This window comes from Ambystoma mexicanum, chromosome 3p (genome assembly GCF_040938575.1).
Source record: "Ambystoma mexicanum isolate Mex_15411 chromosome 3p, UKY_AmexF1_1, whole genome shotgun sequence".
In the NCBI taxonomy this organism is placed as follows: Eukaryota; Metazoa; Chordata; class Amphibia; order Caudata; family Ambystomatidae; genus Ambystoma; species Ambystoma mexicanum.
Window position 1 is genome coordinate 1,076,120,869 of NC_090925.1, and position 14,447 is coordinate 1,076,135,315.

Sequence of the window (14,447 nt, forward strand, 5' to 3'; positions counted from 1 at the left end):
GTCTGCTTAAAGCGCTGTAGTATACAAGAATAACCATTGCCTGTGTGTAGTAACGGTCCATGATAGATTCCTAGAACGCCACCACGCACACGCTGGTTAAGATTCAACATATATGCTGCATGAATTGACAATGCTGGAACTAATGGATACAAGTAGCCTGGAACTCGTAGTGTGAACTCACAAGGGAATCCATACAGTAAGTGAAAGCGCTATGTGTTTGACAGAGAACTACCCTTTTAAACGAAGGCTAAAGTCTTAAGCACTGTGTGTAACCTTCAGTCTACAGGTCCTAATCCCAATGGATCTATTCCTAGGAAAGGCAGTTATGGTAGTTAAGGAGGTTAAATGTGGCTGCTCCTGAGAATCTGCTTTTAGCTTGCAAGTGCTTATTAGTTTGGTGGTAATTCGGCAGTAAATCGTTCGAATTACTGGCAAACTCGTTTATTGTTACCACCACTTAGTCCCTGTGGGTTCACCGTGGGATTACAAGTGGTGTAAGGGTAGTGTTAATGTCTATTTTTGGCATCCATCAGACTCGATAAGGATTTCCTTGGAATTACCGCAAGTGATAATTCCGCTTCAGAAATATTGCTGATAGTTGGCCTTAAAGTGGCAGATTTGCCTCCAGCATCCAAAATCCTCCACTTGAAGGTCTAACTTGTAGTTCAGTGGTGTGGTAAAAATGGCTGTTACTCCTTTTCCGCTCAAAAAAGTGTCAGGAATGGAATCACCACCAGTTATTTCACACACAATCAAATTTGTAATGAGGCCCACAGTGCTCACATATAATGTGTGCTTTTTTCATATTTCCAGTCATGGTGGCTAGTGAGCCAGTGATAGGAACGCGGAATAGGTGAGGATGAAAACAAATAAATAAATAAATAAATAAATAAATAGAAAACAGCGTCTGTCAGTGAACAGCATGTGCCAAAAACATGCTAGCTGAGGATGAACCGGTTTATGCACCTTTCAAATAAACACCTCCCGCCTGTGTTCCTGTTCATTTGCATCAGAGTTCACCTTTTATCAACACATTGCATCTGCATGTTCCTGCCTGAAATGAAGAAATGACTACACAGGTGCCTTTAAAATGTGATCAGCGTCAGAAATAACCCTAATCTCCGGTCCATGAAGTCTATGAAATTGATTGATCTATAAAGGGCGTCTTTGATGAATACAGCATTATCGTCTTTGTGCTGCAGAGGTTACAGTTGGTGGTTAGGAGTCAGGGCATAAAGAGGTCCTTTTAAGATCATATCCTTTTAAAGAGCTGGCTCTTGAACTAAAAATAATCTGAGCTATGGAGACCTTGAGAAACTTGTTTAACAGGAACATTCAGAATGCAAACAATGGAAACAGCACAGGGTTCCTCGGTAGTGGTGCTATAGTAAAGGAACTATGCGCTTTTCTTTGCCTGAAATAATCATGCATTTGGGGAAGGTGACCGCCACCCAAGTTAGTGGTCTTGAGCCCGAAGGGTGAAAGTCACTTAGTGCAGAAAAGGCTCCAATGCTACTAGAGCTTGTGCTAGGGGAAGTGGGGGGCTGTCGAACTTTGGGTTTCATGTGATGTAGCTTGTCCACGTCTCATTGATCAGTGCCCAGTGTGTACACACCGAAAAAGGAAGCTTGATATCAGCCTCCATTCCCAGATTGCTGATTGGCTAGAGATCTGGGAACTGTGAAAAGGACAAGGGAAGCATAGAAAGCAGGTCTCTACTGTGATTAGAACATGGATTGCACACGTTCTGAATGTGTTGAGCAAAGTCACACACGCCACAGCGCCACCTAGTAGCAATCATTGGAAGTTCACCTCCATTTCAGAGCCACGTGAGTAAAGCATTGTGGGTATACAAATGAGCCCAAACGCAAGCAAAAGAAAACATGTTGTCATGCCTTGTTAGAGGCATTCATAAAACACATGAGTAATGATTACAGATGAGCAAGTAACACTCCTAAAAGAAGACACTTCACTTTTCAGAGAGAGGGTGTTAATATATGGGAACAAATACCTATCTATGGCATATGCTTTAAAACCCCTCCAGCATCTGATGTATTAAGTATTAAGCCCAGTGTGAGTCATAGGAGAGGGCAACTAACACTAGTCTGTGCGCGTAGTAGGGTACGTCAAAGAGATGCGTCCAAGCTGTATGTGTATCGGTGTGGGGTGACGATACCCGACGTCACCAGTAAATAGAGAGCATGTCAAAGGATTCCCATACCTCAGTCACGCTTAGTCAGTCAATGACAATATATTTCAACATTGCTTTATTTTATAAGATTCATTTTAAATTATCGATGTCATTGACATTTGTTTTAATCGATATAGGCCATGGGACTTTATGCGAATTGAATATTGCACATATCACTGGTTCTACACTTTTTGTGTGATTTTGGATGTCTTAATTGTGGTGATTGTTTTTGGTGTGTTCTGCTCAGCCTTGAGAAACACCCGGTTGGGTCGAACACGTGTTAGCTGGAACACTGTACAAAGCAATCTAAGAATAAAACCTGAATATCAAGGACATCAATAATTCATAATGAATCCAATAAGATAAAGCAATTTTGAAATATAGATTGATTAAGCGTGACTGAGGTATAACTATTGAGTCAATACTATCTTTGATTGGAAGTGTGACAATCCAGATAGATTTTTTTTCCTGATATGCACAGCTCATTTCATCCTATCTTTCAATCCCATTCTATAAACTAGCTGGTTGGTGGCGTCGGAAAGGGGCACTTTCTGGAGGTGTGGTGAGTTGGAGCCGGAGGCCTGGAGTGAAGACGTAGTGTTTGCATGTAGAAGGTCATTCTGTTTGTGTGTTATGAATGTATGACAATATATGCACACCTGCATGTGAATAGTTTATGTGTGAGTGTGAGTGTGTGTGTTGTAAGAATACGAAGGCAGTGTGTGTGTGAATGTTCTGGCTGTGTGCGTGGAGAATGAAGTGTGAATGTTCTGTGGGCGCTTGTGAGTGAATGTGAGAGAAGGTTTAATGGTGAGTGACTGGTGGGTGAATGGGTATGAATGTGGTTATGTGTGTGCATGCAAGGTCCTAGGAGGTCCGGGGTGCAGGGATGACATTGTTTGCTCAGTAAAAAGTGTCATGCCCGCCCCTTGGCTCCCAAACACCTCAAAGGCACACATCTATGATTCAGCAAGCATTATAATTGTTATTATGTGGCAAAATTGGAATTTTAGTGAAGCCAGTCTAGCCATTGTTACATTGGCATGCCATGTTTTACTGGGCATCTTTGATAAAGCGAGCATGATAAGTGTAGTTGCATGGCTAGATTGGCATTTTGATGCAGCAAGTCTATCCATTTCATACTGGAGCACAACATTCTTTCGTGGGCACCTATGCTAAAGCAAGCATGATAAGTGTTATTGCATGGCTAGACTGCCATTTGGGTGTTGCTAGTCCAGCCATTTCTCAATGGGGCATGACATTTGTTCCTGGGCATCTATGCTAAACCAGCATGATAAGCAATATTATGTGGCTAGACAGGCATTTTGATGTAGCCAGTCTAGCCATTTATTTCTAAAGTGTTTGTATGTTTGTATATGTATGATATTTTTCTCTGAATCTGTATTGCAGTCAGTACCTTTGAAAATTAAGATTGTTTTGTGTACACACAGAATTACGTTAATGCATTTAGGATCAAGTGTTGATTGTCATTTTCCCTGACCTTATAGAAGCTGGATTAAGAGTGGATTATTTAAAGTGAATTAACCTATATGAATGGCCTTTTTGAATTATTGTATTGGAACTTCCTTGATGTTTATTTTCCAGTAGGAACATTATTTGTTGTTTTGTAGATTGCTTGATCGGGATCGCCATATTGTTATATTAGCAGTGGATGAGCGAGCATGTCCAAGTCAGGAGGGGACAGGAAGGGGACATGAGGAGGTGTGGGTGGGAGAAGCAGCACTGGAAGCGGCAGCCAGGAAGGATGTGGGCAGCAAAGCCCCCAGAAGAGAAGTATCAAGAATTGGGGAAAGGGGAGCATGGACAGTGAGTGGGTGGCCAAAAGACAGAGCGAGGAGTGGGGTACACTTCTTTGAAGTGGGAGAATGGCAGTAGATGACGGGGTACCACATTCGATGCAAGAACACAAAACAGAACAGTAATAATTGAAGCAAATGGTGGCGATGCAAAGGAGGAGCAGGAAAGACCTACGCAGAACAAAATGGTACAGGAAAGAAATGGAAGCATTAGCTTTTATAAATAACACTATCTGGTGCAGCTGCATTGTTTTGTATCAAAGTAGGTGTTGCCAACAAAGTGTGTACATATACACCAAGTATATAAACCTCAGTCTATTTGCGTGTGCGTACTGTGTTCTACATTGCACACCCTTGCCGGAATTGGGTACTGCGATTGGGCATATAAGCGCAAACCCCTGCATCAGGTGCTTAAGAGACTGAGCTATCTTCTGGACTGTCCTGGCACTCCAACACATCTATATGCATTTCAACTTTGGTTATTTCACATTATCAGTATATGCTACATGACTTGTGCTATAGGGAACTAACAGACTATATATAGCCTACCACAGGGGCAACACACTGGTCTTGGAAACAAGACCACGCAGAGCAACAGAAGTTTGAATCCCGGATCTGCGCTTAGAAACCAAACTCAGGTACGGTATTAGGCGCGATATAAAAAAAAAAAACAGTTAAATAAACAAATATAGCCTGTGGATTAACGAGACGGATTAACGAGAGGGACCCCCCATCTACATTGGTGGGAGGGTGCTGGTGAAAGCAGGAGAGATGGGGCGCACTGGCATTATTGGTGCACCAAAGGTGTGACAGCAGTGTGCCCCAGCTCTCACACGCAGCAGACAGCCCTTTCATTCAACGAGCCAGATGGTTAAAAACCATGGGCGACTTGAATGAAAGGGTTGCCTGCTCCATGATGACTCTGTACTCTGAAACAGGAGGAGGGCTGGAGGGCCCAGTTTCTCATTTTGTTTCTGAGTAGAGTCATCACGCATCATGAAGCCTTGTTTAAGAGGTTTTGTGCTGCATGGTGACTCTTTACTCAGGAACAAAAGGAGAGACTTGGCCCTCTAGCCGTCATACTGTTTCAGAGTTCAGAGTCATCTGGCAGCCATGTAGCCGAAGCCACAGTTACACTGGCTGTCTCCAGATGTCAGTACTTCTGAAGTGCGGACACCTGCAGGCAGTCCCTGTAACTGTCCAGCGCTTCAGCTACATGGCTGCCTGATGTGTTGGCATGGCTGGGGCATGTCGGGGTGGGCACCGGGAGAGGCCCGGCTCGAGATCCCATTCTGGAGACTGCCAGGGGTTGGTCTCGGCTAGCCCCGGGCCACTTAAAGCCCGGCTATAGCAAACACAAATTGTCCCATTTGCAATTGCTCTACTCAGGCGGCGTTTTTGTTCTTTTTTTCACAGCAATCTCTGTGCTGCAGCAGCTGTGCCATATCAGTCTTTTCCGGACTGACCTGTGTTTTTCACAGCATTTCTACCCAGCACTGATTGACATTGTGCTTCCAGGTAACCCCCTCCTGACACCGCTTGCACCTTTTAAACTTCAACATTGTGTTATATACGGGTCATTTTTTAACCTTGACAGGCAGCTATCATTTCCTCAATCTGCCACCCTGCACATGGAGCCTAAAATTGTGTTTGCCGCTCTCTCTACACTTTCATCTCCCACATCCTTTTTACTTGTTTCTCTAGCACACAGTCACCTTTGTGTCCTTCTTCTTTTACCAGACAATCTCCGACGCATGGTGTATGTACATTAACAGATTCTAACACACCATCTATTGATGCCTGTACGCATTTTTTGCACAAATGCCAAACCCCATGACTTCTCCTTTCTATTTTGAGATATGTTCTTTCTTGTGCTTGCCTTTATAGTTGCTGGACTTCCAGCACAGCAAACAGAAGTACCAGCCCTGGCTCAGTCACCTTGGCTGTTTTTACAAACAGAATAAGAGTCTTGATACACCGGGATAGCAATCCCGCGGATTTCCCCTGCCCTCTATACATATAAAGGGTGAGTGATCCGTGTCTGCTTGTTAACAGTACTGCAAACCTTGACACTCCATTGAATATATCCTATAGAGTACCAGTTGTACCAATCATGTTCTATTTTTCTCTGCCCCCTTTAGCGATACATTATCATACAACATCAATTCTGCCCTGAGGAAGGCTCCAACCACTAAAGCCTGTTTAGGCTTGCCGAAACGTGTTTTACATGCGCTTTCTTCCCCTCCCTTCTGGAAGTACTTTGGGAACATTTCTTCGATCTTTCATACACGTTGGCAGTTAATTATATGGCAAGATAACCATATGACCTAAGATAATTGAATGATTTCGCTCTATCTAAACCAAGATAATTTTTTACACACCCTGGTTATATCTAGCCCACAGGTACAATTGTTTTCCTGTCAGGCTCCTGTTCTTTCATTAATTGGTTTTCTGCAAAATATCCTATTTCAATTTTCTGATGAAATTACAATGTACACATGATAAATGTTATGTTTCATGTTTCTGTTTTATATTTTGTTATGTCTTTTAAATTTATGTATAAAGCATTCTGAAATACTTGGTTTTGTTGTTCCTGTGACTTTCTTTGAAAGCACACACCTTATAATAATATGCATATTTAACCTAAATAATTGACAGAATTAAGGACTGTCATTGGCGTGGGTACCTTTTTTGGTTCCTTGTTTTGAATGTATAGCAAACACAGAACACCTTACAGGATACATTGAACAGATAGGAACATACTGGTCAACAACAGCTCAGACGCAGGCTCAGAGCTCCAGCAGCACACTAGGCAGAATCATGACATATGTTACTTGAGCTTTGTAATGAATGGCCACTGAATTCCCTGCTTTATGCAACTATTTGGCGGTCTCTTCCAAGGTTGGGGCCCATGGGAGTACGTTCCCCATTTGCTCTCCCATAATGATGTCTCTGGTACCAGCATGAAGTAAGGAGGTGATGGGGGAGAGTGCAGTTTGGTGGTGGCGGATGGGAGAGATGAGGGCGATCGGGTGTTGCAGGGAGGTCCACAAAGTGTGGGGCCTGGATTGAGGCACCAACCTGCAGTTTGAAACACAGGCTTTGCACCTTTTAAACTTCAACATTGTGTTATATACGTGTCATTTTTTAACCTTCACGGGCAGCTATCTTTTCCTCAATCTGCCACCCTGCACATGGAGCCTAAAATTGTGTTTGCCGCTCTCTCTACACTTTCATCTCCCACATCCTTTTTACTTGTTTCTCTAGCACACGGTCACCTTTGTGTCCTTCTTCTTTTTCCAGACAATCTCCGACGCATGGTGTATGTACATTAACAGATTCTAACACACTATCTATTGATGCCTGTACGCATTTTTTGCACAAATGCCAAACCCCATTTGATCTGTAGATAAAACTTGCATTCCCCGGCAGATGGTAGGCTAGCAAACATTTCCAGGGTGCTAATTTCATTTTTAAATGTGGAAGTACAGACCTATTTGTCGTCCTATAAATTGGTTAACCAACCTGCACAAGGACATCGTGTACCAAAAGAGTTTATTGGCACAAAGTAATCAGCACAACACTGATAACAAATGGGTTTGCATTTCCACATTTAATAATCACAGTAATGCAATACGAACATTGATACTGACAAATTAGAAGCAGGTTGACATTAACCTCTGTGTTTGAGGTAAATTCCTCACCATTGTAGATCGCCTGCATGTTCAAGGAAACCCTCTCTATTAGCAAATGTATGCTGTACTTGAGAGCAGTATTTCTTAATATTATTTTATGTGCTGACTCGGCCATTTCACCAACACAATTCACAGTACATTTATTTTTTAATTTTTTATTTTATTGGTCACTTATTAGGCGCTTATACAATTAGAAAAAAAGGTTTCAAAGCACCCACAGGGCAAACGGGTGGAGACAGGAGAGGTAGACAATGAATTACAGCAAGGATAAATAATTTCAATAATAGCAACACAAATATTGAAAATCGAGGGAAAGGGAGACAAACCTAATATGCCCTGTGAGTGTTCAGAACGTGCAAGTGCAGAGGGGGAGAGGGGTGAGGGATAAAGTGTTTTGATACTCATGGAGAAGTGCTCAGGTATAGTGGTGGCCTGAATGTATTTGTGATGCACTCCGGACAAAGCCTTCTGAGGCGCTGTTTATCATTTCACCACTAGGTGGCTCATTGTCATTCTGCAGGGGTTAAATCACTTGCACTTGTAAGCTCTGGCCACAAGATCACACAGACGAACTGGGTGGAGGAGGGGAGCATGAGCAAGACATTCCTTCAAGCAAATTGGTGGTCAGTAGCAGTCGTTCCCTGATACATGGGTGAACCCTAGCATGAGTGCCTACCTGGTCTACAAGCAACCGATTGGAACTCAGGATTCCATCCTGGCGAACACTTCAACCAACCCTCTTAGCAAATTAATCAAGGGGGCACTAGGTTTCAATCTCCAATAATATTTTGTCACCATTTATTACAAACATACATGGGTTTATTATGTTTATTTTTGTGATTTTCCCTGAGTCTTTTTGGCCAATGCACAGGTCCTACCCATATAGAGTAATGTCAAACAGTATTTACCCAAGCCTGTTTTATCTAAATCAAAATGTTTTCGAGCTTGCAGTACCTGCAGGTAAATGATATATGCCCAGGGTTCCAATCCAATTAATGTTTTCTGGATACCTTTCTCTAATACCGGCACCACTGAAGAAGATGGGCTTTTTAATCTACAATAAAGTGGATCCCATAAAAAGTTATTATTCTGAATATTTTATTCAGAGAGCTAGAAACACAGAGCTCAATGCCTCTAAATGCATACAAAAGGACTAGGGCCTCTTAACTGTATATGGTACTGGTTGAACAGGCCTAAGTTGCTGTATCACCTGTTCTAAAGGCTGTACTAAGAGACACAGTGGTATATGAATAAACAATCATGTCATATGACATTCACAAGGTCAATTTAAAAACTGATTTTTGGCCACAGTTTCTGGCCTACGATTCCCTCCATTAGAGGCTGCCCTTCCCAGGATTTGTATGAGCTTGTGAGAGGTGTTGCATCATCAAGGTTGCCATTTTTATTTGTATTTTGTAAAGGGACTGTTACAGACTGGGAAGAGCTTGTGAAAGCAATTGGAGCCGCATCCCCTACACAGAAAGCATGCACTCTTCTCCCCAAAACTCTCACCCGCATCTGAACAGGGCAAAATCACCAACTTATTTTAAAACATTATTCAGCTACAGCTTCACTCCCCTCCTATCTTACACCCATTCACACCAGGCTGAGTTCTGAGACTCCTTTGGGCCATTAGGGCCAAGAAAGGTACTATCCATGCATTGCAGCCAAAGTGCACTAAAAGGCCTTCCCTGGGAAGAGTGGATCATTGCCTTCAAGGTGATCCCTTGCTGTAGCATGGGTTCCATGTGTTGATATGCCCGAAGAAATATCGCCATACAAAAATATTGCCATATTTTAGCTGCGATATTAAGCCATGGAACCTGCGGGGGACACCCTCGCACCCCTCATAATTTTTTTGATGGAGCGGGGGACACCCCCGCAACCCCCACTCCCAAGATCCCCATACATTTTGTGTTGTGGTTTTCCCATTACAGCCCATCACAGCAATTCCCATTATGAGGATATGATTATAAATGTTTTTTTTGACATTGGAAGGATTATATACTCTGTGGGGCCCGATTCATGGAATTATTTGCACGAGAAATAGGGAACTTGCGCGCCCTACTGCGTGCAAAATCCCTATAGTCGATTCATGGAATCGAATGCGGGGGACTTTTCCCGGGCTTGCGTGGATTTTATGCAGGCTTGGCACATCTCTGCGAGCCATTGAGCACCTTGCGCGAGACACCACGTAGAGCATGGGCGTGGTTTGCGCAGAGAGCTGGGAAGGGGGCAGAACACAAAAAATGGGGAAGAACATGTGAAAAAATGGGCGTTACGAGGGATGCTCGCAGGCCGTCCCTCTCATGCCCACAATTGCACCAAACGACATGTATTCATGGAACCACCCACGCAGCCTCTTGGCATAGAAATGGCCACGCAAATCCCTCGATCTCTTCACCACCCAAATGCAGGCATAAAGACACTTGCGCAAAATAATCACAGCACAGAGGTGGGTTTGCATGTTGGATTTAGGGGTGTGTGTACGCAACCGGGGTTCCGATCTAAATTAGGGGTGCACATACGCAGTGTAGCGGGGTGTAGGAATGGTTTACGGGGCTTCGCACACAGATTTTCCAAGTGTAACCTGAGTTACAAAGTATCATACGCATGTTGTCGAGGTGCCGGCAACAGTTACGGAAGGCCCTTCGCAGGGTCCCCAAGATTCAGGCCTGCTTGCGTGAATCTCACACACTGTTTGAAGGGTGTGTGTATTCACACCTGGGGAAGCACGCAGAGGTAGCTATTCTGGCTGTTTAGGCTTTGCGTGGGGGCATATCGCGGGCGTTCCGGGTGCGACTTGCGAATACGGTTGCTTTGCACTGTAAATTCCATGAATACGTGGGGCGAGCATTTTTTATTCTGTGTGCAAGTTCGCGCAACTTCGTTCTCAGCGAGTGGCAATTCTGGGAGAAATGCACACTTTTTCATGAATCGGTCCCTAAGATATTACATTGCATAATGTTTTCTTTGCTTAATGACAACATCAATATCAGTGCTGGACATCATCATGAGCCAGACATCGCAACCGGTTTTCAACTTGAAGTGGGAGACAGGTCAGGGGCAAGACAGACCTGCTGAGAATGGGGGTGAAAGGAGTACACTGCACAAAAAGCAAGTGAACGACATAACTGGGTGAGGAAAGAAGTAGGGGACAGAAGGTGTCTGGGGTGGCCTAATTATCCTGTTCCTGTCTGTACAGTGAATGAGTGTGTGTGTGTGTGTATGTATAATGTGTCTTTATAAGGTTATGTGTAGAATGTGTGTGCAAATGGAATGTCCTTACCCCTGATGTTCAAGGAGTGAACGTTGGGATGAGATATGAGTGAGTGGGCGAGTGGGAGAAAGAAAAAAGGCAGTATCAGAGTCGGTAAGAAGAGAAAAGAAGGAAAAGGTAAGGGATGTGAGAAGGCTAGTCGGCATAGAAGAAGGTAGTGGTGGTGAAGAAGTAAAGTGGGGAAAAGAAGACTGTTAAGAGACTTTATAGGTATAAAAGTCAACAAAGACTGTAGAAGAATGCGTAGAAGAGATGGAAGGATCCGAAGGGGAAGGATAGAGCTATTTGTTAAGCAGATGGAACAGGCATGAGGGTGTTGGGGAATGTATTAAGAAAGAGATGAGAAATATTGCTTTTTTGGTATTAAGGAATGGTAGGAGGAGTGGAGAGTGAATGATTGATAAAGTCAGCAGAATGATGAGTTTTTGTCAGCTTTGAGTAAAGAAAAGCGAAGAGAGAAAATGAAGAAAGAACGCCAAGGCTTTGGGGGGATAGAAGGGGGAAAGAAAGGATGACAAGGATGTAGAGAGTGCATGGTGAAAGAGAGAAGTAGAAGCAGATTGGACAAGAGAAAAATGGGAGAATAGATCAATAAGAGGAAGAGTAGAATATATATAGGATAGAAAGGGGGATCAAGTGAAGGAGCAGAGATCCCATAAGAAGAAGGCAGTGGGAGAGGGTGGAGGGGTAGAAATAAGTAGGAGTTGAGGGGAAAATCAGAGAAAGAAGTGGTCCGAAAAGAGTAGATTGGATGAGAACAGGGAGAGGAATGGATGGAGAAGAAGATAAGATTCAAACAAGAGCCAGAAATATGCGAAGAGGGAGTAGAAAGGTGGATGAAAGACAAGTAATCAAGAAGAGTTATAAGTGGGGAGGACGAGTGGGTAGAAGAAAGATGAAGATTGAAGTCACCAAGAAGAAATATGGCAGAGCAACAAAGAAGTAGAAAGGAGATAAGATAGTCCAGGTCAACATAACATCTAAAGAGAAGACACAGGTGGCGGTAAAGAGTGAGGAAAGGAAGAGTATAAGATCTAGAAAAGGCAAACAATAAAATTCAAAGGATAAAAACAAAGGGAAGCTTAGGCATTGTCAGAGAAGTGGTCCAGGAGGAGAAGTAAGCTATAGCAGAGCCACCACCCCTAGCATTAAGCTGGGGAGCGTGGGAACATTTAGTTGAGATGGGAGATAGAGAAGCTGGAGTAGCAGCCTTAGAGGAAGTAAGCCAAGTCTCAAGAAGGTAGAGAAAGTGTAAGATGTGGCGGAAGAATAGGTCAAGGAAAGGATGAGCTTTAATACAAATGGAACAAGCATTCCCTAGACCTTTGGAGACAACAGGCGTAGGGTAGCACGATATAGTGGGGTAGATACAATTAGATTGACAGCAACATCGTATAGAGGAAGAAGCCAAAGCTCAAAGAACTGGGATAGCTGGAGACACTGTAGAAAGCAAAATTTGCTAGTCACTTTCTGGCGCACTTTCAGTTATAGCTCACTAAAGGTAAATCATTTTCATAATATCATGTTTGTTTTGTCATGAGGTGTTTTAATTCCAAAATTGTGCTCAGAAATGTATCCTTACATCATAGTGGTGTCCTCAACACGTGTTTCACCAAATCTATTGGCTCATCAGGAGGGATTGTTAACAGAAATGTATATTCAATTTCATTGGTCAGATACAAAATGCCTAGAAAAACCATAAAAGATTGTGTTTATCTAATGTGGAATATATATACTCTCATAACAGTCTAAAGCAAAGAAAAGCACTTGTATATCGAAAAACACCCTTTGATATGAAGCTTAGTTTTCATTCTTAAGAGAACCATGCAGTAAGTAAGCTTAAAAGTGGAATTCGACATGTTATTAACATATTCCCTTTTTACATTCATCATTGGAAGTCTTACCTTGTAATTAAATGTTCAAATTTATTAGACATCTTGTCAGGTGGATATTACTTTCAAATGTACTTTATTTTTAGATTGGTCATGTTGCACATTCGTAAGTAAGGTTTCCCTTGTGCTGTGCTTTAGCAGTTAGCGTTTCTGAAAAAAGAGAGAAGTGAGGTGCTATTAAGATAGATGGCAACTCTGTTTAAAGAATCTGTATTCTGAATTAAATAGTTAAAGTATAATTGCATTGAATTTGTCGGACGGTGGAGCGTTTTTCTTACCTTTGTAAGTCTTACGATTGAGACTTAAATGTATATAGTGATCGTCCTCTTTTCATGTTTCTAAGGTCGGTTGGGCATAATCTGTAATATATTGCATGCGTACGTGATGACGTTTGCAGTAGCGTTCCAAATGGCGTTCCGAAAGTCGCCATTTTGGATAGGTTAAAAGAATATAATTTTGGTCGGAAGAGTTGCCTGGTGCATTATGTTTTTCAGTTCATACACTGATACAGATTCAAATTGAACAAAAAAATGCCACATTCAGTAATATGAGCAGAAGTTTTTGAGTCTTTTGCAATTGTAAGCTATTGTTAACAAAAAACATCGGATCGAGTGAGCACATGTTTTCTTATAGCGTGAGGACGCATTGAAAGAAAACGTTCCGAGATGTCAATTTGGATTGGGTAGAAAATATAACTTTGTGTTAGTGAAACAAAATCCCAAAGGTTTTGAATAACACTGTAGGAATATGTTAAAGATTTAAATATGTTCTAACATCTAATGGACTAGATTATTGATAGAATCATGGTTAGAGAGGCTATTCTATTCTTTTAATAGTTCTGAAAAGGGTCACAAATATTTTGAAAATGCAAAAATGATTGAGTTTTAAGGTCTATAGTAAAACTGTTATTGGGTTAGGTACCAACAGTGGTAATTGTGAAAGTTATTAGTGCTGAGAATCTGGAGATGTTGGTTATGTGTGATTAGTATGAATACTATAGCCATTGAGATTCATAACAATTAGAAAGAACAACATAAAGATGTATCCATCTTCAATACAGTCAAATGTTATACTGATAACCCATGATTATTGGATATAGTTACATAGAATGATTGTGAAAGATGGTTATAAGAAGTGTCCCAATTCCGTATCCGTGTTTAAACCTGTATTGCAGCAGTCCAGAGAGCATATCCAGAATGATTCTCTTTGTCTTAGTCTTTTCTCCATGTTTCCTCCTCTTGGTGACATTGTCACCTTTTCTATTCCAAAGAATTTAATGTTGTCCATTTGTGTTTCTGGATGTTCGGTCAAAGAATGTAGACCAATGGGGAATCTAAGGTCCTTGTTGATGATGGTTATTATACGTTCTGAGATTCTTGTTTTCAGCATTCTGATTGTGCTCCCCACATAAAATTTGGAACATTGACATTTTATGACGTACACAATGTATTTACTTTTCCAGTTTATAAAGTCTTGAATTTTGTGATTTCGGCTGTTTGGCATTGCGATGTTTGAGACGCCATTGTCGGAATACTGGCACATTTTACATGTTTCACATTTGAAATTGCCGGT

General features: G+C 42.0%; 1 long non-coding RNA gene across 1 annotated transcript in view; it reads right to left on the reverse strand.

Moving 5' to 3' along the window:
• The window catches only part of LOC138581249 (uncharacterized), an 89,127-nt gene extending 75,896 nt beyond the window's left edge, over positions 1–13,231 (reverse strand). The window contains exons 1-2 of the long non-coding RNA XR_011304484.1: positions 13,154–13,231; positions 12,888–13,025 (exon numbers count right to left, since the gene is read on the reverse strand). This is a non-coding gene — a long non-coding RNA (uncharacterized lncRNA). The remainder of the gene's footprint in view (positions 1–12,887; positions 13,026–13,153) is intronic.
• Between the last annotated feature and the right edge of the window lie 1,216 nt (positions 13,232–14,447).